The sequence below is a fragment of the Heliangelus exortis genome, chromosome 1, assembly GCF_036169615.1.
Source record: "Heliangelus exortis chromosome 1, bHelExo1.hap1, whole genome shotgun sequence".
In the NCBI taxonomy this organism is placed as follows: domain Eukaryota; kingdom Metazoa; phylum Chordata; class Aves; order Apodiformes; family Trochilidae; genus Heliangelus; species Heliangelus exortis.
The window spans coordinates 197,846,305-197,870,031 of NC_092422.1; the positions used below are offsets into that span (position 1 = coordinate 197,846,305).

The following is a 23,727-nucleotide window of genomic DNA, read 5'->3' on the forward strand; positions in this document are numbered from 1 at the left end:
AGAAGCCTTCCAAAGCTTCTTTCACCCATGTCCAGAATAGAGACGGTGTAGGCAATGGCCTTCATGCAGCCATGTACTGTGAAAATGACATGGCAGCACCTCTCTTGGTAAGAAGGGTTGTTGATGGGGGGACCCATAACAGGGGCTTTGGTAAAACCATTTCCTGGACACAGGTGACCTGCTGTAACTTCTGATGTCTTCAAAGCAACAGAGAAATCACCACTCCATAGGGCAAAAAAGATGCAGAGAGAAATTGGCTGCAGCCACAATATGAGTCACTCTGGGGAGTGAGAACTGGGGTGTCCTGACTGGCCTGTGTCCAGAAAACCAAGAGCTGTTCCACTTGGAATGACACAGCAAACAGGGAGGCACTTCACTGCCACAGCAACATTCTCCCAGCCCATTAAACCTTGCTTTTACTTGCTCAAAGCTTAGAGGAGTGGAAAGGAAGTCTTGAAACGTGCTCTGAAGATTAAATGAATTCAGACTCCAGGAGATTTTAATGGAGAATCACATCAGGAGTGCTCTCATTAAACCAGGGAACGATCAGCTTGAGCTCCTCACCAACTGCTGGCTGATAGGGAAGACTTCCAGGTAGCCAGGATACAAACTATAGAAAAGCTACAGACAAAACCAGGACTGCTCACACACCCAAAGAATGAGCTGGGGTCCAAAGCAGAGTAGCCAGCACAGTTCAAGGTTACAAAACAATTTGAGGTTTCTGCTATGAAATCCATAGCCAGCAAATGTATGTCTCATGGCAGCTGTCACCTCCTAGCTCCCTGCAACTGGATCCCCCACACCTTATGCTAGCAGGCTCTGCAAGAAAGATCTGGATTGTTTGGGGACACTTAAGAAATGCATCAGATGTTACCAGTGTATTTCCTGTGGCCACAAAGAAAATTTTTGTCATTCCCAAAGTACCCAAGAGATGGACATTACACAAGAGAGAAAAAAGGGAGGGGAGAATCATTACCAATCTCTCTGGATGCTCCCCACTTATGTAGGATATCAGAGTGCCCAGATATTACCCTAATTTTATCTGTAAAGTGGCTGGTGTGCACCTCCCACTCAAATTCAATCACTTACAAGGCAAATGAATTGCTCCATCCTGATCCCAGCAAGTGGAGAAGAGCAGTTTTTCAGGTTACCAAGGCTCACAGCACTTTGCTAACCCTTAGAAACACAGGGGTCTCCGACAGACTGTGAATCCATGTATTAGATGTAGCCTGCAAAATGCTACAGATCAAGAGAAACTGCTGCACATCACCCAAAAGCAATCAGCTTTTGATACATCTTTTGGGAACCATCAAGGTGCAGCATTTGAGTCGGCAATCATCTGACATCCAGACACAAAAAAAACCCAAATAGAGGAGTCAGCATCCTGGGGTCCCTGCTGCCAGCGACCTCAAAATTGTTCCCTCAGCATTATCTGGATGACAAGTTATTAAAACCAAGCCCAGTCACATCAAGAGATGCACTGGGTTAGCACAGGGACCTGGGGTTTCTTGGGTCTTGCTTGATACCAAACCCCTCAGTCCCCTCAACCCACACTGCACTGGGTTCTCCAGCTCTTCAACCAACCCCTGGACAGCAGGTGAAGGGAAAGGCTGACATTGGATCTATTTTAAACTTGCATCAGCTTATCTGAGGCTTTTCTTTCCTATGGATGTTTCTCCAACTCTATAATTATAACCTGACCTTGCAGTGTTGAGAGCCGAAGCTCCATCTTCATTCTGAGCTCGCCGAGCATCTGAAAGGCACCCAAGTGAATCTGACAGACCACAGGTCTGGGGACCTGACCCAGCACCAAGGCAGTGACCTTGGAGGCTCCAGCCATCAGGCAGGCCCCAAGAAAACATGAGGAGCCTCCTGTGGCTGACAACTGAAAACTTTGACGGATGACTTTGGCAACAAGATGACAGCAATGAGGCAACCAGCAAGCATGGGGAAGCCTTTTTGGTCTCCTTCTCCTGTGACTGCATTTCAGCCAGGCCACAGGAACAGAGGTGGCCTGCATTTATTCAGCTCTAGACACAAAAGTGTGGAGACTTCTTCCCTGGAAATATTCCAAACCTGCCTGCAAGCCATCCTGTGCCACCTGCTCTTGATGAACCTGCTTGAGCAGAGAGGTTCGACTGGGTGTTTTCCAAAGGGCCCTTCAAATCCCCACCATGCCATTCTGTGAAACCAAGAAAATGAGTCCACTGGTACAACATGATACCCAGCAACCAGACCTCTGATCCTCAGTAGGAAAAGCTCGTGAGATAAACTTTTATAATAATAAAATTTGCCCTACAAGACTACGTAAGTGTCCTATAGCTGTGCATGGTGTTGGAACCCCACACAAGCACCAGCTACAGCCCCTCTTCACCACAGCAGGACTAACACTTCACAGACAGCACCATGGGCTCTATCCCTGCACCCATCACCATGGTGTCATTCACAGCAAACCCAAACATCAGACTTATTAATAACTCAAGCACTGTGCTATGCCAGCCAGCCCAAATTCCCCAACGACCAGAAGCTTCACAATTGCTGGTAGGCAGGCCTCAGTCCTGCAGGAACCAGGGGAATAACAAACAAACAAGCAAGCCTGATTTGCAAGCCAAACGGGAGACTCATTTCAGTCTCTTCTCTAGTTCTTTTCTTGAGATGCAAATGCTCCTGCTCTCCATCATGAGATGTTGTGAAGATGTTGTTACCATTTGGAACAGACCCAGATCCCATACTTTATTTCCCACTGTTCTCGTCCATGCTTTAGAAGCTCTGCTAACACTTCCCAAAGGAAAATTTCCCCTTTATAGTACTTTGTACTTCCAGCTTCCAAACCAGTCCCCTGTGGAGGAGAGCTCATCCAGCTCCCCAGAGCCTTGCCTCATTGTGCTTGGCTCTGGAGGCACACAGCACTCCTTTCTAAGATTTGCTGCTTCTTGAGGACTGGAATAACTGAAGTTTTCAGCCTGTCTGGCATCAAGCTGAACACAGATTGTAAGGTAAAAGCAAATCTGAATCTATTCTGATTAAAGGAAAAACTGAAGTTGTCCACATATCACTGGTTTGTCTCTGAGGATGTTACATGAGACAACATAAGAACCTGCTCAAGTCAAAGTAAACAACACCCACAGCTCTCCCAACAGGCTCATCACATTGCTGCAGGAGGCTCTCAGCTTGGTTAAGCAGGATTTCTCCTTCACAAATCCAGGCTGGCAATTCCAAATCACTGCCTTGTCCTTCACAGGTTTGGAAATTATTTCCAGAGTTGGTTCCTCCCATCACCCTTCCAGGGATCAAGATGAGACTGACCAACCTGGAGTTCTCTTCTTCTTGAAGGCAGGAGTGGTGTTCACTTTCTTTCAGCCACCAGGAACCTCTCCTGAGCACCATGACCTTTCAAAGGGAATGGAGAGTGGCCTGGCACAGCCACCAGCCAGCTCCCCCAGCACCCATGGGTGCATCTCACCAGGCCCATGGCCTCTCCTATGTCCTCTTTGTTTAAATGTTCTCTCGCCTGATCCTCCTCCACTGAGAGCTGTGAACTATCTCACTGGTCTCTGGGACAGGGGATTGCTGAAGCCTGGTTCTATCAGTGAGGCTGGGGTGAAGAAGGGAAGTACCTCAGCCTCAGTCAGCTCATTCAAACTTTTTTCTCTATTAACATGCAGTGTCTCCAGAAACGAGGTACAGGGAGCACGAGCCTTGGGCCAAGGATGGGTGCCAAGGAGCTCTGGAGCCCCAGGAATTCATGCCTGGCACACAGAAAGGATTCAGCTGGACATCAGCAGGGCCTGACTTGACATGGGGATGCAATGCCATCCCTCACTGTCTCTCCAAAGGCCCTCCTCCTCCAGTGCCAGGTTCAGAACTCCCTGTGAGCCCAACTCTCCTCTCCCACAGGGGAGCTTCAGACCCAGTGGGCAAAACCACAGAAAGCTGGTGCTGACAGAAAAAGAGAAATAAATGGTCTACTGAGGCCACAAATCATCAATGCAAGCTGGGAAACTCATGCACACAACCATCAGCTCTGAAGGTCACTGGTAATTTGAATAGCTATAAACATGGTAATGAGGTACCCATCGAGTCTTGTTGGGATGTGCACATGAAATGCTTAAATATGCTTTGAAGAAATTAACAAACAAGACATGTAGGGGAAAAAAGTGTCTTTAACAAAGGAAGTCATAGCTAGCCAACTCTGGATCCCAGACACCAGCCAGCCAGGTCCCACCATCATTCCCCATGACATGCTGTCCTGCTGTTTGCTCCATGGCATAATCAAAGAAGTCCAAGTGACTTCCATGTTCTTGAGTTGGGCTTTCCTGCGAGGATCCTGGAGGAAAAGCCCACAGCAGCTGCTGAAAGTACAGAATTCCAGACTGGTTTTGGTTAGAGGGGACCTCAAAGCTCATCCAGTCCCATCCCCTGCATGGCCAGGGACACCTCCCACCAGCCCAGTTTGCTCCAAGCTCCATTCAACTTGGCCTTCAACTCTGCCAGGGATGGGCAGGCACAAATCTTGGCTTTCTACTCCTGAGGGTTCTCCTCTGACTCCCACTCTACTCTCATATCTACCTTCCCTTCTTGAGGCACAAATCCATCTTCAACCACTGTTCTAGCATGGACCTGACCCTACTTTCCCCCATGCCATTGCAGCCCTTACACATCTCCACACATGTCTTCCAGACCTTTTTGTGCTGTCTTCTACACAATCCACTCTACCTGCCAACTTCTCCTTTGGAGAATCCATTGTAGCATCCTTCAGGTCTGGTGGGAAACTCCCTACTGAAATGATGCTCATGGACCCCAGCCAGCTGCAAGTGAGAAGGTTGTTGCCCTGACCAAAGGTTTTGCCTTTGTGTTCCTTACATTCACTTCAATCCCATTTAACCCTTAAATTCTACACACAGAATCAGCTCAGCAGTGTCACCTCTTTAAGACCACCTCTTTGCATGCCATATTTGTGTTCCCAGCTGTTCTGCTTCTTGACTCTACACAACCCTGCCCTGTTGCACGGCACAAAGCAGGGCTCCAAGCTGACAGAACTCTAGATGCTACCCAGATACACCTTTCACCTGTGCTAGCAACCTCACAGGTGGCTGGGACTGCAAAACTCTAATTTGTTCTTACCACCCCTGCTCCCCTTGAAGCTCCCATTTTCCTTTGCTTCACAGATTCCAAGATAAAAAGAAATGAAAATAAAAGGAAGAAAAAAAAGTCAGGCTTAAGAAGCTGCATGACCCAGCCACCATCAACTGCATGGACTTAGCTGGAACCTGGGCTGCCCATAGATCCCTTGGCCTCTGCAATCAGTGGTGTCTTTCAAGAAGTATTTTGGTTTTTACTTCTGCCTAAAGCCTTAACTACAAGGCTGGAAGACCAGGATCCACCCATGCTGCAGGGAAAGGGTTCACCCAAGCTCTTCTCCTGGCAGGCAGTGGCAGGTGGCAGCTGCTGGAGACCTGAGCCCACGCTGGGGGCCTCTCCACATTACAGTGGTGGTGCCACAGCAGTTTTCTCCAAGACACTCATCAATTTATTCACTTTGTTCTCAGTGAAGATGAGCACACATCTCAGAGAAGATGAGCACATATCAGAGTTGCTGACCCAGTCCACAGGAGGTCTCACCTGCACTCTTTGCATTTGTCACCCCTGAGATAATGACACACATGCAGAAGCTCCTAACTTACTGCACCCACCATCTATTCCAGGACAGCAAATGAGCCATCTCACAGCCAAGCACATGTGGTGCTGTCCTCACTTCACAGCCTGGTGAGGGGAGAAGCTGGGAGGAACCCAGCTACCTCAGCACAGACAACGGGGCTTCTAGCTCAGGCTCTGCTGTGCTGGGACAAGTCACTCCATGAAGATGAACAGCTCAGAAGGCAACAAGAAAAACTCCACAGGCCTCGCTTCCCAGTGTTCAACCTCCTTAATTTCACTTTTCACAGACATGGTCGTAGCAACCCTCACCCACCCTCTGGACCCCCGTCCTGAACCCTGCTGAGGTTGTGCCTCATGCTTTCCTCACTACCAAAGTTCCCTCTTGCTCTAATGATGTTCAATCCTGAGTCCTCAGCAGTGCTGAGAGGGTCTGGGCTCTCTCAGCATCCCTCTGCCCTGTGGAACGGGCAGCGTGTCAGGACAGTCCTGGTGTTCCCTGTGACCTTCCCCAAGGGCTCCAATACAAACCTGCTGATCACAGATCTCTCCAGGCCACCCTGGCACTGTTCAGGCTTGTCCCCTCCTCTGCTGAACAAGGTCTGTGAGGCACAGGGCCCTGTTATGTTCCCTTTGGTGCTGACCAGCTCCCAGCTCCCCCCAGCCTCATTCAGGAACCATACCTGGACCTCAGCCTCTGGTCTTCCACACCCATGGCCAAATTCCTAGATAAAAGGTTAGTCTAGTTTCAGCCCCCTGAGAGGCACAAAAATATTGGAATTCATGTCTTGAGTTACAAACAAGGGACAAAGCCACTCTGCTTGCTTTATCTCTGAAATGACTACCAGGAGCCACCTGAGGGACAGACACAAAACATGAACCCAAGACCTCCCAGAGGCATCCCCAGAGGCATCACCCCTGCCTTTGCAGCAGGCAGCACAGAGAGGGGTATCAGACCTGGCTTTAGAGACCTTCCCTGACCATTCTGATGGAACAGACCTCCTGAAGCCACCCTGACCCAGAAAGATCCCCTCAGTGGTGAGGGAGAAAAGCTAAGGCAGCGTCCATGGCGCACTCAAACCTGACACACAACTGCAATGGCAGATCTGCAGTGCTGGAAAATCCATCAGATGATCCCCTGGGCCCCTGGTGCTGGCAGCACTACTGCTGTCCATATGCTCCAGGGCTTCTCACACCCCCAGGTACCAGGATTACTTGTGGTTCCAGATTAACTACAGCATACAGCTGCCAAGTGTGGCTGAAGTTGCAAACTCAATTGTGTTGCTAAAAGCTTGTTCCAGTCTACATCCAACCTGACCCCAACAGAGCTGGTCCCTGGAAGATGTGTTTCAGGAAAAGACAAACTAGAGAAAGCTAAAAAATGAAAAAAAAAAAAAGTGGAACAGGTACTGTGACCTCTGTGACCTCACTGAAAGAGGAAATGCACAGCACATCAGGAAACACCACTGCATTTTTGTAACCCAAGATCAGGCCCAGAGGAAACGGGTGCTTCTGTCACACACAGCTCTCCAGCATCTTTTATTCCAAAACAATTTCCCAGCAAAGAAGCATACACTGCCAACTGGTGCAAAACCCCCATGTCCTCATGGCTCAGGTAACCTGGGTATTATACACAGCACCTACACCTGTTTGAGAGGCTCACATGGAAATGATGTGACCTCTCAGCCACACTCTTCACCTTCATGCTTTCCACTTCTGAGCCAGTGCTGTACTGGGGAGCCAGAAAAAGCTGCCAGAACCATGCTGACAGCAGTTTTGCTCAGTCTCAGCTGTAAATTACTGAGTTCTGAAAAATTATCAGCAACTGACCTATTTTTTGGTCAAGTCTCTCACCTGTGCAGCAGTGTTGTGCTGTAACCTTCACTTAGTTCCAGAGCTTATCCGAGTTTCTCCCTGTTATTGCTTTCCCCCACAAGGAAGGGTTTCTACACTGAGACAGAGTCAAAACCAGAAGCCAAGAAAAGTAAAGTCTCACATGGCTTAAACCCTTGCTCATGGCTTACTCCCCATCCCTGGCAGTGTTGAAGGCTAGGCTGGACAGGGCTCAGCCTGGGCTGGTGGGAAGTGTCCCTGCAGGGGGGTTGGAACCAAATGACCTTTAAAGTCCTGTCCAACCCAAACCATTCTACGATTCTACACTTCTATTATTCCTAGAGCCAGTGAGCCCCCAGGATATGCCACCATAGCCCAGCTTTTCACTCCACACAGCTGCTTTGTTTGTTATGAAATTAAAATGCAATTACAAAAGCTGATTTTAAATGCCCCATCAAATTAATAAACTGACTGTGCACAATCCAACTGGCAGATGTTGCAGGGTCCGTTCATCACAATAACAGATTTCATTTGGGTTTATTAGTAAAAAAAACAAGAGAGACACAAGTTGGCAGTTAAAGACTTCAGGGAAAACATGAAAGATTCATATGGGACCCCTGGTGAATGGAAAAAATGGTTTGTCCACCAGTCTCATAATCTTCCACTGAAATACCCTGGGGTGGCTTTTGATCTTGGTTACACCTGAGCAAGCCTTCAGCAGACACCACTTGCTTCTCTATCAACTACAGATAAGAAGACAGAATCTGCATGAAACATGGCAATGGAGTCATCCTGTAAGCCAGGTGTGGATGGAGATGTCTTCTGCACCAGAGATGCATCCACCGTCCCACCAAAGACACCTCCACTGATGCAGACCTCAAAATACATTGCAGATGTATTTTGACACATGGACAATGAGCCGTTCACATGTGGCCCAGGTACAGAAGCACATCCTGGTGCAATTCTGATTCACAGAGGAAAGCATTTAGCTCTCCAGTGGGAAGTTCTACGTATATCCTGAGGCTGGACACTCTCCCAGACTTCTGTACATCCACAGCTCTCCCTGCCAAAGGTACAGCAGCATGCTTCTTCCTGCTGGAGACCTGAGCAACTCTGCTGCAGAAGTGTCCCCTGCCTTAGAGGCTGTGTATCACCAGGACAATAACTTCTACCCAAAGTGTCCCCAGCCCAAGAAGCTGTACACCTCTGGGGCAAGAACTTCTACACAGGTCTTGCCTCAACCTAGCTTTCCACAGCCAGCCTCTCCCCCAGCACCTCCCCCTGGGGAGTCCTACCCTCACTGTCCAGAGCAGTTAAACACAGCAACAGTTCAGCAGCTGAAATGCAGAAACAGCCTCCAGTCATTCCCATCGCAACGGGGTTTGTGTGATGCTCCTCCAGGAGGAGCATCTCCCCCACCTGAATTACTTCATGGTGATAAAAGTCTCAAAGCAACTAAGTGGACTTCTCTCACTGAAAGGTTATATGCTTTCATCATAATAGTAAAACAAATTACTCCAGAAAGAAATCCAACCCAGAAAGTGTTAGCTTGGAAGGGGAGACTCTTCAGTCATCCTGCCATGAAAACATCAGCTCTCCACAGGCAGGGAGGTAGAAAGCCAATGGGCTCTCTAGTCACCTATTCACCTCTGTTGACTTTGCATGTGCTCTCTAGGACCATAGTCAGATTAAACTTTGTGGCTAGTGGAGATCTTGACCAAACACCCATCAGTGAAAATGACCGGCTATAGGAGAGCTTTGGAGTCTACTATGCAAGTTCACTCTGGTACCAGAACACTATTTCCCTCTTAAATAAAGAAGAAAGAATGATACAGGCTGAGGAATTCCTGCCTCTTTGAGCATCCCTTTCCTTGACTCACAACAGGGGCTAAGATAGAACTAAGAGCACAAATACTCAGACCATACAGAAGAGACCCTTTTCAACAGCCTCCCTAAGCAATTTAAGAGTTGAAAACAACAACATCACACTCAGAGCAGGTTTAAGATGCTTTCAGTCCTGGGCATAGTCTCAGTGGAGTGTATCAAACACCAGGCACTGTGCAGCCTCTGCCTGGCTCCAGCTGCAGCCTCCAGGGATTGCTGGCAGGATTTCTGGTTACCAGCAGATGAAAGTAGGAAATTCTGCAGCTGCATGCCCTCGACAGAGCCCAGACTGCAGCCTGCCATGCTGAGCAGAGCAAGCAGAGAAGACTGCAGGCCAAGCATGTGGGTCCCAAGGAGCGGGTGCTCTCCAGGCATCCTCAGCAGAGCAAAGCCAGCAGAACCTCCACAAAGCCAAGAGACTCTGGCAGCAATTCAACATGCCAGATCATAGACTTCCAGGACAGGCAGAAAATGCAAATCATCCCAAGAGGAAAGGACAAGAAATAAACCCTAAACTAAAGCTAACTCTAAGGACAGGATACTTTGATCTGCTTTCCATACACAGAATGGTCCAGACAATGGATGTGACTTTTTTGGCACCCTGCTATTTTGCATTCATGGTACTTTACATGTAAACAATTTTCAAAAACAGAGAAGGATAAAAGGGAAGAAAAACCTTCATCGCTGTATTAGAAATAAAAGAAGGGTGGGGTGTGTTTCCTCATGAAATCCTGTGGATAATTCAAATTTACTGTGGCCCAAAGAACTACCCAAGTGATGCTGCAGCACCACTGGCCCTGGTGCTGTAGACAGCTGGGCTTGAAGCTCAGGACAGCAGGGCTGTGCTGGGCGTCTTCTGCAGGAGTTTATTCTGCAAACTTGGACCAGCTCTGTCTGTAAAAAGAGAACTGCCAGGACTATGCTGTGTGCCCAAGGAGCAGAAATGACCCTTCATACTGTTCCCACCATCACAGGCAAGGGACCAGCATGCTGCTAAGCCCAATCAGAAGAACACAAACCAAACAGGCCTTGGTGGGTCTGCGGAGGTTTGCCCACATCAGTTCCCCACAGCCCTTCCCATGGACACCTTAGACACAGGTTTGTGGTGGCATCTCTGCATCTCCCTCTGTGTCTCTGGGAGACCAGACAGGGACATGCCCCAAGCTCTGCTCCCAAGCATCGTGATGCTGACAGCAACCAAGTGACAGTACCCAGGCTCTCCTCGCAGCTCCTGCCTGTAGGCACAATCCGTGCTTGGATGTTTGAAGCCAGAGACACAGTGCTCCCCACTCAGGACCACTAGAACATCATCTGAGACACACAATCTGCATTTTGATGGACATAACCTACTTTAGAGGCACACAGCTCTAGACATCAAGAAACAAAAACGACTTCTCTCAGTGTCCGCTCCTACCAGTGTGCTTCCTCAGGGCACGTTTAAACAGTCTGCAACATTTCTGAAAAACTGCCCCTGAACATCATAGTAACTGTTGATGCTTTATGAATCTTGCAGCCTCCAGTTTTTCACACAGACCGATGTGAACCAGCACAGAACAAGTGACAACCTGGGGTAAGGGGCACTTTCTAAATTGCCTCCTCTGTTGCCTCCCTAAATTGCCTCCCTTAAGTTTGGGGCTCCAGCTCCCAGAGAGGAGCAGAGGCACAGCTGGGTCTGAGCAAGATCTAAGGTGGCACAGAACTCAGATACAGCACTGGAGGAAATGAGATCATTACAGATGGATGGGGAGATGACCTGAAGAACAGGCACAGAGAGGGAACTGTGCTAAGCAGTCAGCCCAGCCCAGCCCACCCCTGCCTGCACCATCTGCCACCAACTACATTGCAGCTCTCCGGCACCTTCAGGCACAGGCAGGTAAAAGCAATTAAGATCAGGGCCTGGGGACCTGAAAAGTCTCCAGGAGCAGATGGGACCCACTTGAGTGCCATTAGAAGTGAAGGGCAGGAGTCTGTGCAGAAGTGATGAGAGCAGAGCAGGCTGCCCTTGGCCCTGCAGCACAGCACATGGTCCAACAGCAGACAAAGCCACAGGCTCTGCGGGGTTTGTCACACTCCTCCTCCTGGGTCATCACTGCTCTGAGTTTCATGTCAAGGTCATCAGTGCCTGAAGGGCACACCACAAAGGTTTCAAGGCCAGTTAACCCATCTGCCATATTTCATGGCCACCTCTCATTAGGGTCAAGAGCTGCATGAGCTGGGAGTGAGCTCGTGACAAAGAGAAGGACCTGGTTTGTTCATCCAGGAACCACCACCAGCCAAGGTGGCCCAGTGAGGAGCAGTGATGCTTGGAGAGGAAGCAGAGAGGCCAGGAGGGGCCTGGTGGGCTCTCAGCAAGCTGCCACATCTCACCCTGGCTGGGAACAGTGATGCTGAGCCTGAGGAGCAACATGGTCTGTCACAGCCCAGAGCTTCAGGGTCCCTGGGCTGGACAGGCCATGATGCACCTTGCAAAGAAGGACCCAGACCTTGGACCTGGCCCACAGGTCTGGGAGCCCAGCAGAGGGCTGAGGCTGCAGCTGGTGCTGCACATCATGCAGCAGCACATCATGTCTTGTAGCCTCCTTCACAGCTCCATGCCTCACGTGCAGCAATCCCCTGAGGAGGCAGGAACAGCACAAGGACCTTCTCCTTACCCTCGGGTAGTTTAGGCTAAAATTCCATATGGCAGAAGAATTCCGTATTTCTGCAGTGAATCTCTGCACAGTACCCAGAGCAAGGGGTCTCTGGGCTGGGGGTCTGCTGCATACAAGCAGGGGGTGTGCAAAGCCTCCACCACCCTGACTGCTGCTCTGAGCTATTCCAGCCCTGCAGCCTCCAGCTGCTAAGCTGATTTTTATAATCATCTTGCTTTTAATACAATCATTATACAGTCATTATGCCTTTAATTAAGCATTTATTGTAAAAAATAGTGCCAATCAAAGTCAGCAGGTTGGAATAGGAAAGGAAGGGAATTAGAGTATTCCCAAAATGTTAATGAGGACATTCCAGTCTAAGCAGAACTTCAGGATCCGGTACTCAGACAGCAGATTTGAAACATGGTATGTGAAGCTTGAGCAGTGTGGTCCTGGCCCAGATGGCCAAAGCTAAGAGGTGTTGGCTGCGGTTCTCCTTCACTGCCCATGCTGACCCTGCTCCTCTCCCAGCACTTGCTGGTCCTTCCCTCTTTCCCTTCCCTACCTCCTGGGGACAATAATCCCACCAAGGCTGCTTACAGCAGCACTATATCCACACTGCATGGATTCCCCAGGGACTGAGGCCCCCTGCGCCTTCCACAGCCACTGCAGACCATCCGGGTCCCACACCCACTGCTCAGGATCCCAACATCCTGGAGCTGCAGAGCCCCAGCAGCCAGACAGAACAACAGCCTTCAGGGAGATGTCTCAGGATGCTGGGTCTGCCAAACCTTTCCTAAAGCCAAGTCTACCTTGGAAAACTCAGATGAATCACAGCACAAACTGCTGTGCCCAGGATCCTCATGCACACACCCTCAGCAATTTGTACAACAGCGTCCTCTGTCTCAGGGGACATCTCTTCACCCCTGACACACACCAATTTCATAGAATCCCATCCAATTGAACTGGAAGGGACCTTAAAGATCATCTAGTTCCAACCCCCCTGTCATGGTCAGGGACCCCTCCCCCAGCCCAGGGTGCTCCAAGCCCCATCCAACCTTCAACCCCTCCAGGGATGGGGCAGCCACAGCTTCTGGGGGCAACCTGGGCACCCAGGGGCTCAGCACCCTCACGGAGACACTTTTCCCCATTACTGGATGCACCTGGCACCTTATCACAAAACCTGGTGTCATGTCCTGGCTCTAAAGGTTCTCTTTTTCATGGGTTCAGCTCCCTTTCGTTTCCAGCTAGCAAGCCTGACCTGGTGGGAAATCCTCTGGGAGTTTCTTCTGGTGCTGCAATTCAATCAGATTCACCACAGCTCATCATATGTTCCCTGCATGGCTGACCACACTGAGATGAAGAAAGGGAAGCAGAAGCCCAAGTCTGCTCCCTCTGACATTCTGAAAGTGCCCCCAGAAAGCTGCTTTGAACTGAAAACTCCTCTCATGGATGGTCTTCACAAACCAGAAATATGCACAGTTCAGCCTGCAACACTTCCCCTCCATCTCTTCCTCCCCTATGCTGATCAGCATCTGCCTCACATCATGGAAAGATTTCTAGGAAGCCCTGAGAGGGCATCTCAGAAACATCTACATCCAGCTGCAGGTTACAGGCACAGCCAGCTGTGCCTGTGCAAGCAGAGACCAGGGCAGGGATGTTCAACACGTGCCAACTGCCGTGTGGGTGGAGGATGCAACCTCCTGCAATATGCCAGGCTTGGGAAAGAGCAGCTGGAAAACTGCCTAGCAAAGAAAGAGCCAGCATGTGCCCAGGTAGCCAAGGTGGCCACCAGCATCCTGGCTGGGACCAGCCGCAGGAGCAGGGCAGGGATCATCCCCTGTGCTGGGCACTGCTGAGGCTGCACCCCCAACCCTGGGGTCAGTTCTGGGCCCCTCAGGAGCAGAAGGAGATTGAGGGGCTGGAGAGTGTCCAGAGAAGGGAATGGAGCTGGGGAAGGGTCTGCAAACACTGGTACAGCCTCAGCCATATTCAATGTTTTCTGTGCCCAAGGTGTCAACAGAGGCACAAAGCACAGAACTGATTTCAAGGAGCCCTGATGAGGACATAGAGCTGGTTATCAGACACTCCCATAATAACCAGCTGCTCATGTGCTGGACTAAAGGTGAGGTAGGGTGGACTCAGAGATCCCCCATGATAAAAAGCAGCACCTGGGGATTGCCCAAACCTCAGTGAGAACAACCCAGGGAGTGAGACAGCAGTGCAGACAACTGTTGGCAAAGCTGCTCCTCCTTGTTTTTTCTTCGTTCCAGATGAATGACTACAGAGGCATTCCAGGTTCATAAAAAGGAAGGGGGGGGAAAGGGTGAAGTGCTGTGCATCTTGAATCCAACACACATACCCTGACTCATTCCCTCTTCCTCCACCCTGCCAGCAACAGCCGATAATGCTCAGCAGACATATCCAACAGCCTCTGGATCTGGACAGCACAATCAAAAAGATGAGGATGAGCTGGAGGGAGCCTGCCTGCTGTCTGACGCCAAAGGATAAAGTGGAAAGTACTCAATAATCCCTGGTATGAAACAGTACTAAAAGCAGCAAACAGAAAATCCTGGTAACAGCCCATGTCCACCTCTGCTGGTGATCAGGCACCACCAGGGCCATCTCCAGCCCCTCAGAAACTCCTGTGGCTGTGAGCAGAACCCCCTGGACCACCAGGCAGTGCCCACCCTAAGCTCTGCACTCTGATTCACACTGGTCCAAACTCTCCCTTGCCACCCACCATGGTGGTCACAAAAAGGCCAGCTCGGCCCCTCTAAAGCCCATGCTCACCTTAGCTCATCTGGTGACCTTACCAAAGCACCCACCAGAGTGGGTGAGGAGTCTCAGCCAGAAGCTGGGGTGCAGGGAGAGGGGTAAAAGGCTGCTGAGTGTGTGCAGGAACATGAGCTCCAGCACCTCCCTGTGGGGTCTGGTCTGAGGGGCTCAGGTTAATTGCATGGTGCAAAATCCTGCCATACACTACAAAAACGAGGAGGGAGGGGAAGTCCACCCCTTCCCTTCCACCTCCTCTTCTCCCTTCCCACTTTCCTTCATCAGAGTTCTTGGAGAGAAGCTGGTTCTTTGTCCTCAGCTCACCACATGCTCTGCAGGATATGAATCCATCAGCCACTTGGAAGAGCCCTGGGCCATGTTCCTGAGGCAGTTCTGCCACCAGGGGCTTTCAGACCCCTATATCAGCAATCATCAAAATGGGGTTTTGTATATAATTGTTCCACATCCCACATGTGACTGTTCCTTCTCTGTTCCAGTTTCAACTTCCAACCCTGAAGTCCCTCTTCTTTATTCCCCTTCTGTCTTCCCCTGGGAGGGCAGAGGGGGTAACAGAGAGCATTTCTATCCTCTGTTTTTTGGTTCACCCTGACCACTAAGTGGAGACACCTCGCTTCCCAACTTGGGGAGTACAGTCAGAACCAGGAGGCTCAGCTCAGTGCCTATAGCAAGAGGAGGTACAGCCAGCTCTGCAGTGCTGCTGCCTGGGAATGGGCGGCAGAAGGATCCTGAATCACAGAATGTTAGGGCTTGGAAGGAACCTTGAGAGATCGAGTCCAACCCCCAGTCCTGGACATAAGCAAAAGCTTCCTGAGCTGATCCTCTCCGGAGGCAGAGACCACTGCTTGGAGATGACAACACCACACAGAATCATAGAATGGTTTGGGTTGGAAAGGACCTTAAAGATCTTCCAGTGCTACTCCCTGCATGGGCAGGGACACCTCCCACTAGACCAGATTGCTCAAAGCCCCATCCAACCTGGCCTTGAAACTGCAGGCTGGGGGTGAGGGAGGAGGAACATGGGCTTCATGCAGCTGCCTGAGCAGGACCTCATCTCACCTCCTCTCCTGCCCATGAACACAGGAAGGGGCAGATGGCTTCTGACAGGCTGCACCAGAGTCCCTTGCCTTGCGGAGAGGGTGAGTGTGGGGTTGCCTCTTCCCAAATCTGTCACAAGTGTTGGTTTGTACCTGAAGCATCAATTTTTATAAGCTCATGACTTCTGTCCCCTGTAGGCAGCTGCAGCAACATCCTCACTGACACAGGTGCCCAGGAGCTGGCTGAAGGTCTCAGGGCAGCACATGTGGCAGCTGTCAGGGACCAGGCAGATGTCCCATCCATGGCATTTGGTGATGGGGCCAGTCAGTCTCCAGGAGGGACAGCACGTACCCACTGGCCATCACTGAGAGAAAAAGGAGGCCAGAGAAGGTGGGACAATCCTGGCTGTGGGAGCCTCCCCTCCCTGTTTTGAAACCATCCTGCCCACACAAACCAGACACCAAGCTGCAACAGCCAATGCTGCTCACAGTGAAGAGGTGGTGAACAACCCTGAGTCCCTGGGCTTCACTGTAGACAACATTTCTGACAGCTCCTGAACAGAGCCAAGTGTCACAACAGTGTCAGCAATCCCACTCTGTTCACGTGTGCTCTCCCTGACCCATAAATGAGGCAGAAATAAAGTGAAAGGATTTCAACATCTACAGCTCAGTCCAAGTAAAACCAGACACTGGAAATTAACCACTGGTTATGGGCAGGATTTTGTACTGACCACAGCTTCTACTGCTCAGAGAGGGCTGGAAAGCAGCTCCCAGCTGGAGGGACACACCACAGTCACCCTCTCTCCCAGCTGGTGGGACAGACCAGGGGCACCATTCTTTACCACTGGGGTATCAGAAAGTTACAGATGCAAAATCCAAATGTTAGTCTCTTCCTCCCTCTCCTTCCACTGCCTGCTGATAGCTTCAGGATACATGTGGGCCTGGGTCTGCAGGTCCCAATAGGGACTTTACAAGCAGCCACTGCCTGAAGTCCCATGTTTCCTCCAGCCAGTTTCCCTCATTCCTGGGAAGCTTCCACAGCCATGGGCACCCTGCTCAGGTTAGGTCACAAACCCAACACAGCGTGCCCAAGGACATGGGACTTTGTGAGTTTATGTTTCCTGAAGATGGAGGAAACTTTGCCAGTTAATAGAATCTCTGAGCCCTGCCCATTACTCTGTATTAGAACAAGTGTTTGCTAGCATCTCACCCAAAATGCAGACATGAGACTCAGCAGAGATGGACACATGCTTGGAAGATACAGAATTACAAAGGAGCTGCTCAGATGGGAACAACTAAAGGTCACTGAAATGTCTTGTGAGGACACAAAAGTTTTAACAGACAACACTGGATAACCATGTAATTCTTGTCAATCTGAACCCTGGAGATCTCCTGGCCCTCAGACATGTCCTGGCAGAGAAAGGACCCATGGAGGACACAGAAGGAGGACCAGAATTTCTCCCATCTGTGCAGACACAAAGCTCATGGAACACTCCTGTGCTGCCTGGAGGAGACAGGAGGACACAAATATAAACTCTTCAGAAGGTTCATGTACCTGGAAAGGGTTGCAGGCAATTGTACTCCTGCTTCTGGATCCCTCAGGTGTCAAGATTCTGGAAGGATTTCATCCCTCCAGTACAACTAACACCTGCAGGCAACCAGGGGATGAATTAGCTGGGCGACAGAAATGTGTGGACCTAACACAGCTCTACCCACCTTCCCCTGGGTCCCATCCACACAGCCAGCAGCAAGAGAACAAAATGCAGGGGGAGAAGTTAACTATTAGAAAGGTGTGGCTTTGCAAATGTGGTGTTGTGGTTTTTGGTTGAGTGTTTTTTTAATGTATAATTACAGAGAAAAAATTTAGGAGGCTCCCAGATTCCTCACCATCTGCAGGAGCACTGCAGAGCAGCATGTACGAGGAACGCCTGCGTGATATCTGGTCACCTGTGGGCTCAATATCACCTTGAAGAGCCTGGTCTTGGTTTCACACACACTGTACTACTAGAGAAACAAAAAAACCATCAGACCTCCAAAGCGTGGGTAACTGTGGTCACCCAGACCCTCCATCCAGCTCCAGCCACAAAGCAGCTGCAGTGGTTTCTCACAGAGCACCTGAAAGGACCAAAAGGCCTGGGAGGAAAACCCCAAGAGAAGGCACAGTTTGCTCCTTAGACACCAGGGCTGCAGCAGAGGAAACACCTAAGTCTTTTCCTTTCCCCTCACTCCTAGAATGTTGGTGGTTTTGGTTTTTTCTGTTGTAAAGATACATACAGAGCACAGAACAAGTGTAACATACTCATTCAAAAGGATATATAACACCTGCTTGGTTTCCCAGCACCAGGAATGAAGCAGAAGTGCACACAGCATGAGCAGGCACACTGGTGACAGGGCCTGAAGGGCAGGGCAGAGGGGCAGCCGGCCTCAGCCTCGGCCTCTGCCTCCTCCTCTGGAAGGACAGCAGGGGGGAAGCAGCAGCTGCCCAGCACTGGTGGTTGTTAATTCCTTGCCTTCCTGACCAGGTTTCACCAGTTATCACATCCCCCAGCACCAGAGCACAGCAGAGCCCCAGCTCCTGTGCTGGCAGGTTCCACCCTGGCTGCTCCGCCATGGGAGAACTCTGTGGGTGCAGGGCCCAGGGCCCATCACCCCCAGGCTCCTCCATCACCCCCAGGCTCCTCCATCACCCCCCGGGCTCCTCCATCACCCCGTCCTCTGCCCCAGGAGCTGACACAGACACAGCCCCCACACACCTGCCTGATGTTGCCTCCTCAGCCCATACATTTTGTGTTTTTTGCCTCATTACCACCTCACCTGCCCTCACACAGCCCATGTCCACCCCTCTGGGGGGATCGGAGCGGGGCAAAGCGCCGGACAGGGGCTCTGTGGGGCTGCAGCCTCCCCATGGATCAGCAGCAGCCCCGGGTGCTTCCCGAGCCCCTGAACAGGGAGCTGCCGGCGGGCACCCCAGCTCAGCCCACAGAACTAACTCACAGCCACGCACCAGCACCAGGGCTGCCAGGAGGGAGAGATGCAGGGGGAAGGAAGGCAACCACCTTGCTAAGCTGCAGCAGGCTCGTCTCCCCATGCTCCTCACAAGCTGCTTTCCTGGAGGAGTCCCCGAGTTCAGGAAATCCCTTTGTCTGCTGCCTGAATCCTCTTTCCATTGAAGTGCTGTGACGTGCTTTGCCATATTAACACCACTCAAGCAGCTAAAATGCCTTGTCAAAGAAAGGCAAGAAAGCGTCTCGGATGTTATTACAGGCTGATGTGATTTTTCTAAACCCTTGCTGAATGAGTCCTGCTCTGAGGAACATTTCTGGATCAGATACTTATGTGGGAACTGGCAATTGCAATTCTAATTTATTGCTGCAGCTCAGAAAGCTTGTCCTTAAAGACAGAAGGATTAGGGATCCCCCAGATCCATTCAAGAGCCACACAGGGAGGAAATCCTGATCTGTACCATGCTTGGTGGCCTCTTTGGGAGGAATTCCCCCCTGGCTCATCCCTCTCCAGAAGCAGTGACCAGAACCCACCACCAGCAATAAATTCTGCAGGAGCTCAGCACCTGGGCTGATGGAGAGGAATGCTCCTGGTGAGCTGAGCCCAACCTTGGCACCCTGGGCCCAGGGGACACAAAGAGGGCTCAGCATCCTCAGCCTCACCCGTTTTTCTCCCTCCCCACTTTGCACATTAAGTGCAGCACAAAGAACAAAACCATTCTTGCTTCTGATCTTCTCATCTTGAAAACAACAGCCACAGAAATCAGGTGAATTCAGGCAGTGGGCAGCCTCTCAGAAGAAACAAGAGCTCCCAGTGCCACAACCCAAGGAGCCATGGGCAATGCCAGCCCCCATGAACCCAGCCTTAGGGCTCACCACCCCAGCCCCCATGAACCCAGCCCTTAGGGCTCACCACCCACAGCACCCAAAAGGGCTGTGAGGAGGGGGCACACTTTGTCCCAGCACCCGACAGCCCAGGGGGTTTCCCACAGCCAGAGACTGCAGCAGCCGTCTCGCCTAACGGAGGCTGACAAACCTGTCTTCCATAAATGAGTCTGCTCCTTCTTAAAAATCCATTCACATTCTTGGCCTCCACAGTGTCCTGCAGCAATAAATTCTGCAGTTTAACACCACACTGCACAAAAAAATGCTCTCCTCCGCCTTAAGGCTGGAGCCAATCCTTCTTTGAGCACCTCCAGGTTCCTGCATCAGAGGATTAGTAAGCAGCGTTTCTCCAAACTGATCATGAAATTACAGACTGCTGTAACACCATCTATTTCCCAAATGGATAAGTCAAACAGATAAGGGTATCTCCTTGCAGGATGCCATGGAAGGCTTCCCATCTCCTTCCTCACCCTCCCTGTGCTCTGCCAACACATCTGTATGCTACAGGGAGAAGGGGGCTTAAGCTGTCAGATGAGGCACATCATGGATTTATACCATACATGTTGATGGTTTTTGCTTTGGTCTTAACAGCTTTCCTCATAATTCCCAACTTTCCATCAGTTGGGGTGGGGCTGACCAGTTCTGGAGCAGTGTGTGGACTGTACAGGGAGCACTGCTGGTTATCTCTTAATTTAGAATTATTATTGACAATGCAACAAAGAAACTCCCACTCCAAGATCTACCATCTGAATGCCAATAGCTAAGTGACTCCCATTGCTGTCTAGATCTCATTTGGGCTATTCTTCACCATATGCATGATTTGCATTTATTAGCCCTGAACTTCCACAGATACTTTACTGCTCAATCACTCTGCACCACGTCACCCCTCTACCATAGCTCTCACTAGTTAGGTTTCCAGCTTTCCCCAACCCCCCCAGGCAGACTGCTCGGAGGACAAGGCAGCTGCTCTCTGCTGCAAGCAGCACAGCATCTTTCCTGTTAACACTCATAGCCATTTCACTACTGCTGCTGCTGATTTTTTTTTTTTTTTTTTTAAAGAAAAATTACCAAATGAAACACTTCTGAGCAGCCCACTGACACCTTTGCAATATCTGATGCCCAGAGCTGGCTGCTCGGTAGGCAGCAGCCCAGACCTCTCCCCCCATCCAAGGCGCTGTGCAGCATGACGCTGCACTTCTCCGACACAGGAGTGAAGTGCTCTGAAAATTAAGCATCTTCTGTGGTATGAAACACAGAATTTCACAGAAACGCACAACACCAGAGCACTGTTAGGGCCACTTCAGCTTCCAGAGGGATACAGTCCTGGCATCTGTTTCCCATGGTGGCAGAAGAGAAAGGGGACAATTTACCCTAGTGCATTCCCATGACATGGGGGTGGGGGAACCCACGGAGCCCCCCCCACCAGCAAGATGCTCAGGAGCCAGGAAGAGCATCCCTGCTTCCTAAAGAAGCCACTTAGTTTGTACAGCCCAAACAGAAAAAATGAAAACAGAAAAATACACCACATCTGTAAGCACAATCAAGACTTCACATTCAACCTGAAAACTTTAAGACCTTGCAGGAAATAACAAGAGCCAGGGGGCAGAAGAGAAGTTGGGAAGTTCTCTACCTGGAGCCAGCAAGGGGTGGGAGGAAGAGACCATGCATTTGGATGATGTCCAAAGCATGGTGGACACCAGAGTGATTACTCAGTCAGCATTAAAATTCCTTGTGAAATAAACAGCAGACACTAAACTGCACAGTCCTTGGAGAAAGCCCCGAATTCATTAATACTGTATTTAATTTTATCTTCCAGAGCCCATTATGGACAGGCAAGTGAATGATTTTGCCAGGGCCACTCCAGGGCTGGATTTGATGAAGTGGCAGGGAACCAGATGCTGGAAGGTCCCCCAAGGCCATTGACCATCTGCAAGGCATGGCTGTGGTGCCTGTCCCCATGCCTTGTTGCCTCCCAGTTGCTGGCTTGGGGGCCAGGGTGGTCTGGGGGTTGGTACCAGTCCCCGCAGGTCAGGGGCCATGGGGCAGGTACCAGTCTCTGCAGGTCCCGAAGCATACATCTGGACCAGGCTGGTGCTGAGAGCTGGAGCTGCCTCTGCTCCAGCACTCCTCACCCAGCCCAGCGCTACGCTCACCATCAGCCTGCAGTCCAATTTCTTTGAGACAGAAACACCCACACAGCCGTGCGTGAGGGAAGGGAGCAGCTGAAGGATTCGTTCCTGACGAGCAGCCACCCCCGCAGCGCAGCCCCGGGCAGCAGAAGGGCTCTGCTCTGCTGCAGCCCTCGCTCCTGGCTGCACCGAGAGAAGCCAAGCACAGCACCAGCCAGTCCTGCAGTCCCACCAGGACTGTTCTGGCTGGAAAAGACCTTTAAGATCACCCAGTCCAACCATTAACCCAACTCTAGGTCCAAGGAAGTGATTCTGCCCCTGTACTCAGCGCTGGTGAGGCCACACCTCGAGTACTGTGTCCAATTCTGGGCCCTCAGTTTAGGAAGGATATCGAGGTCCTGGTGAAGGTCCAAAGGAGGCAACTGGGCTGATGAAGGGACTCGAGCACAGATCCTATGAGGAGAGGCTGAGGGAGCTGGGGCTGTTCAGCCTGGAGAAGAGGAGGCTCAGGGGAGACCTCATCACTCTCTACAACTCCCTGAAAGGAGGTTGGAGCCAGGGGGGGGTTGGGCTCTTTTCCCAGGCAACTCTCAGCAAGACAAGAGGGCACAAGAGGTCTCAAGTTGTGCCAGGGGAGGTTTAGGTTGGACATTAGAAAGAATTTCTTTCTGGAGAGGGTGATCAGACATTGGAATGGGCTGCCCAGGGAAGGGGTGGATTCTCCATCCCTGGAGATATTTAAAAAGAGACTGGATGTGGCACTCAGTGCCATGGTCTGGTAACTGCAGAGGGAATGGATCAAGGGTTGGACTTGATGATCTCTGAGGTCCCTTCCAACCCAGCCAATTCTATGATTCTATGATTCTACCCAGTCCAGTGATAAACCATGTCCCTCCATCCTGTATCTACACAGCTTTTTGAACACCTCAGGGGATGGTGACCCCGTCACTTCCTGGGTGCTTGCTCCAGCCTGCAGCTCATCTCATCATCAGCCCTACTATGCTGAGGACTTGCCCACAGCTCTGAGAAAGCAGCCAGGCATCAGCACCTTCCCACCCCTTCCATCTGGAGCCCCCAAACACATTGTTCTGCCCATCCCCACGCTTTTCCTTCCCTGCCTTCTCCTCCACGCATTTCCACTCCATCTCTCTACTACTACTTTCTTTCCCTTTTCCTGTGCCATGAAAAGCTTGGCTCAGCTTATGGGGCATCACATTGAATATCTGACCAAAAGCAGCTGAAAGAAACAGAGCCCCAGAGAGCCTTGAAGTGAGATGAGTTCATCAGATCTCTGAAGGCCTGATGATATTTTGCACACCTGCAACTCAAAGCTGTGTTAGGAGTGACAAATGTTTACTTTGTTCTGCCTCAAAAGGACTAGAGTTCAACCAGCTGCTCTGGATCATCACAGCTCACTTCACATTCCCAAAATGGCAGGTACCAACAAAAAAATGATCAAACATGGGGCTTTCAAATACTTCTTCCTCCTGGGACACGAGAGAAAATGTTACATTTAAGTCTATTAACTGCTGTATTTTTTAAAGGTTTGGTTTCTTTTTTAATCTCCATAGTTAATACAAGGTTAAAAGGGCTTTTAAAGCCAGTTTCTAAAGAAGAATGAACTGGTGATGATAACCATCCCATATTACACTACTACATGATGAACACAAGCATCAGTATCTTCATTCTTGTTGGACCTGAGAGCATTCCCTGGCACCACCTCTCATCAGGTCAGGAGAAAACCTAAACATCTTGTTCTCTGGCTGCTGCAGGTTCAGTAAGATCAGCACGAGCAAGGCTCTCACTGAACCCCAGGTGTGCCCTCACAGCTTCAGTCTTCCCATTTCAAGAGTGACAAGAGAACTGAGAGAAGTTCCAC

At 50.5% G+C, this 23,727-nt stretch overlaps 1 protein-coding gene across 10 annotated transcripts in view; it reads right to left on the bottom strand.

Moving 5' to 3' along the window:
- The window catches only part of SHANK3 (SH3 and multiple ankyrin repeat domains 3), a 318,859-nt gene that overhangs the window by 125,091 nt on the left and 170,041 nt on the right, over positions 1 to 23,727 (bottom strand). The gene's annotated exons all lie outside the window — the stretch shown is intronic.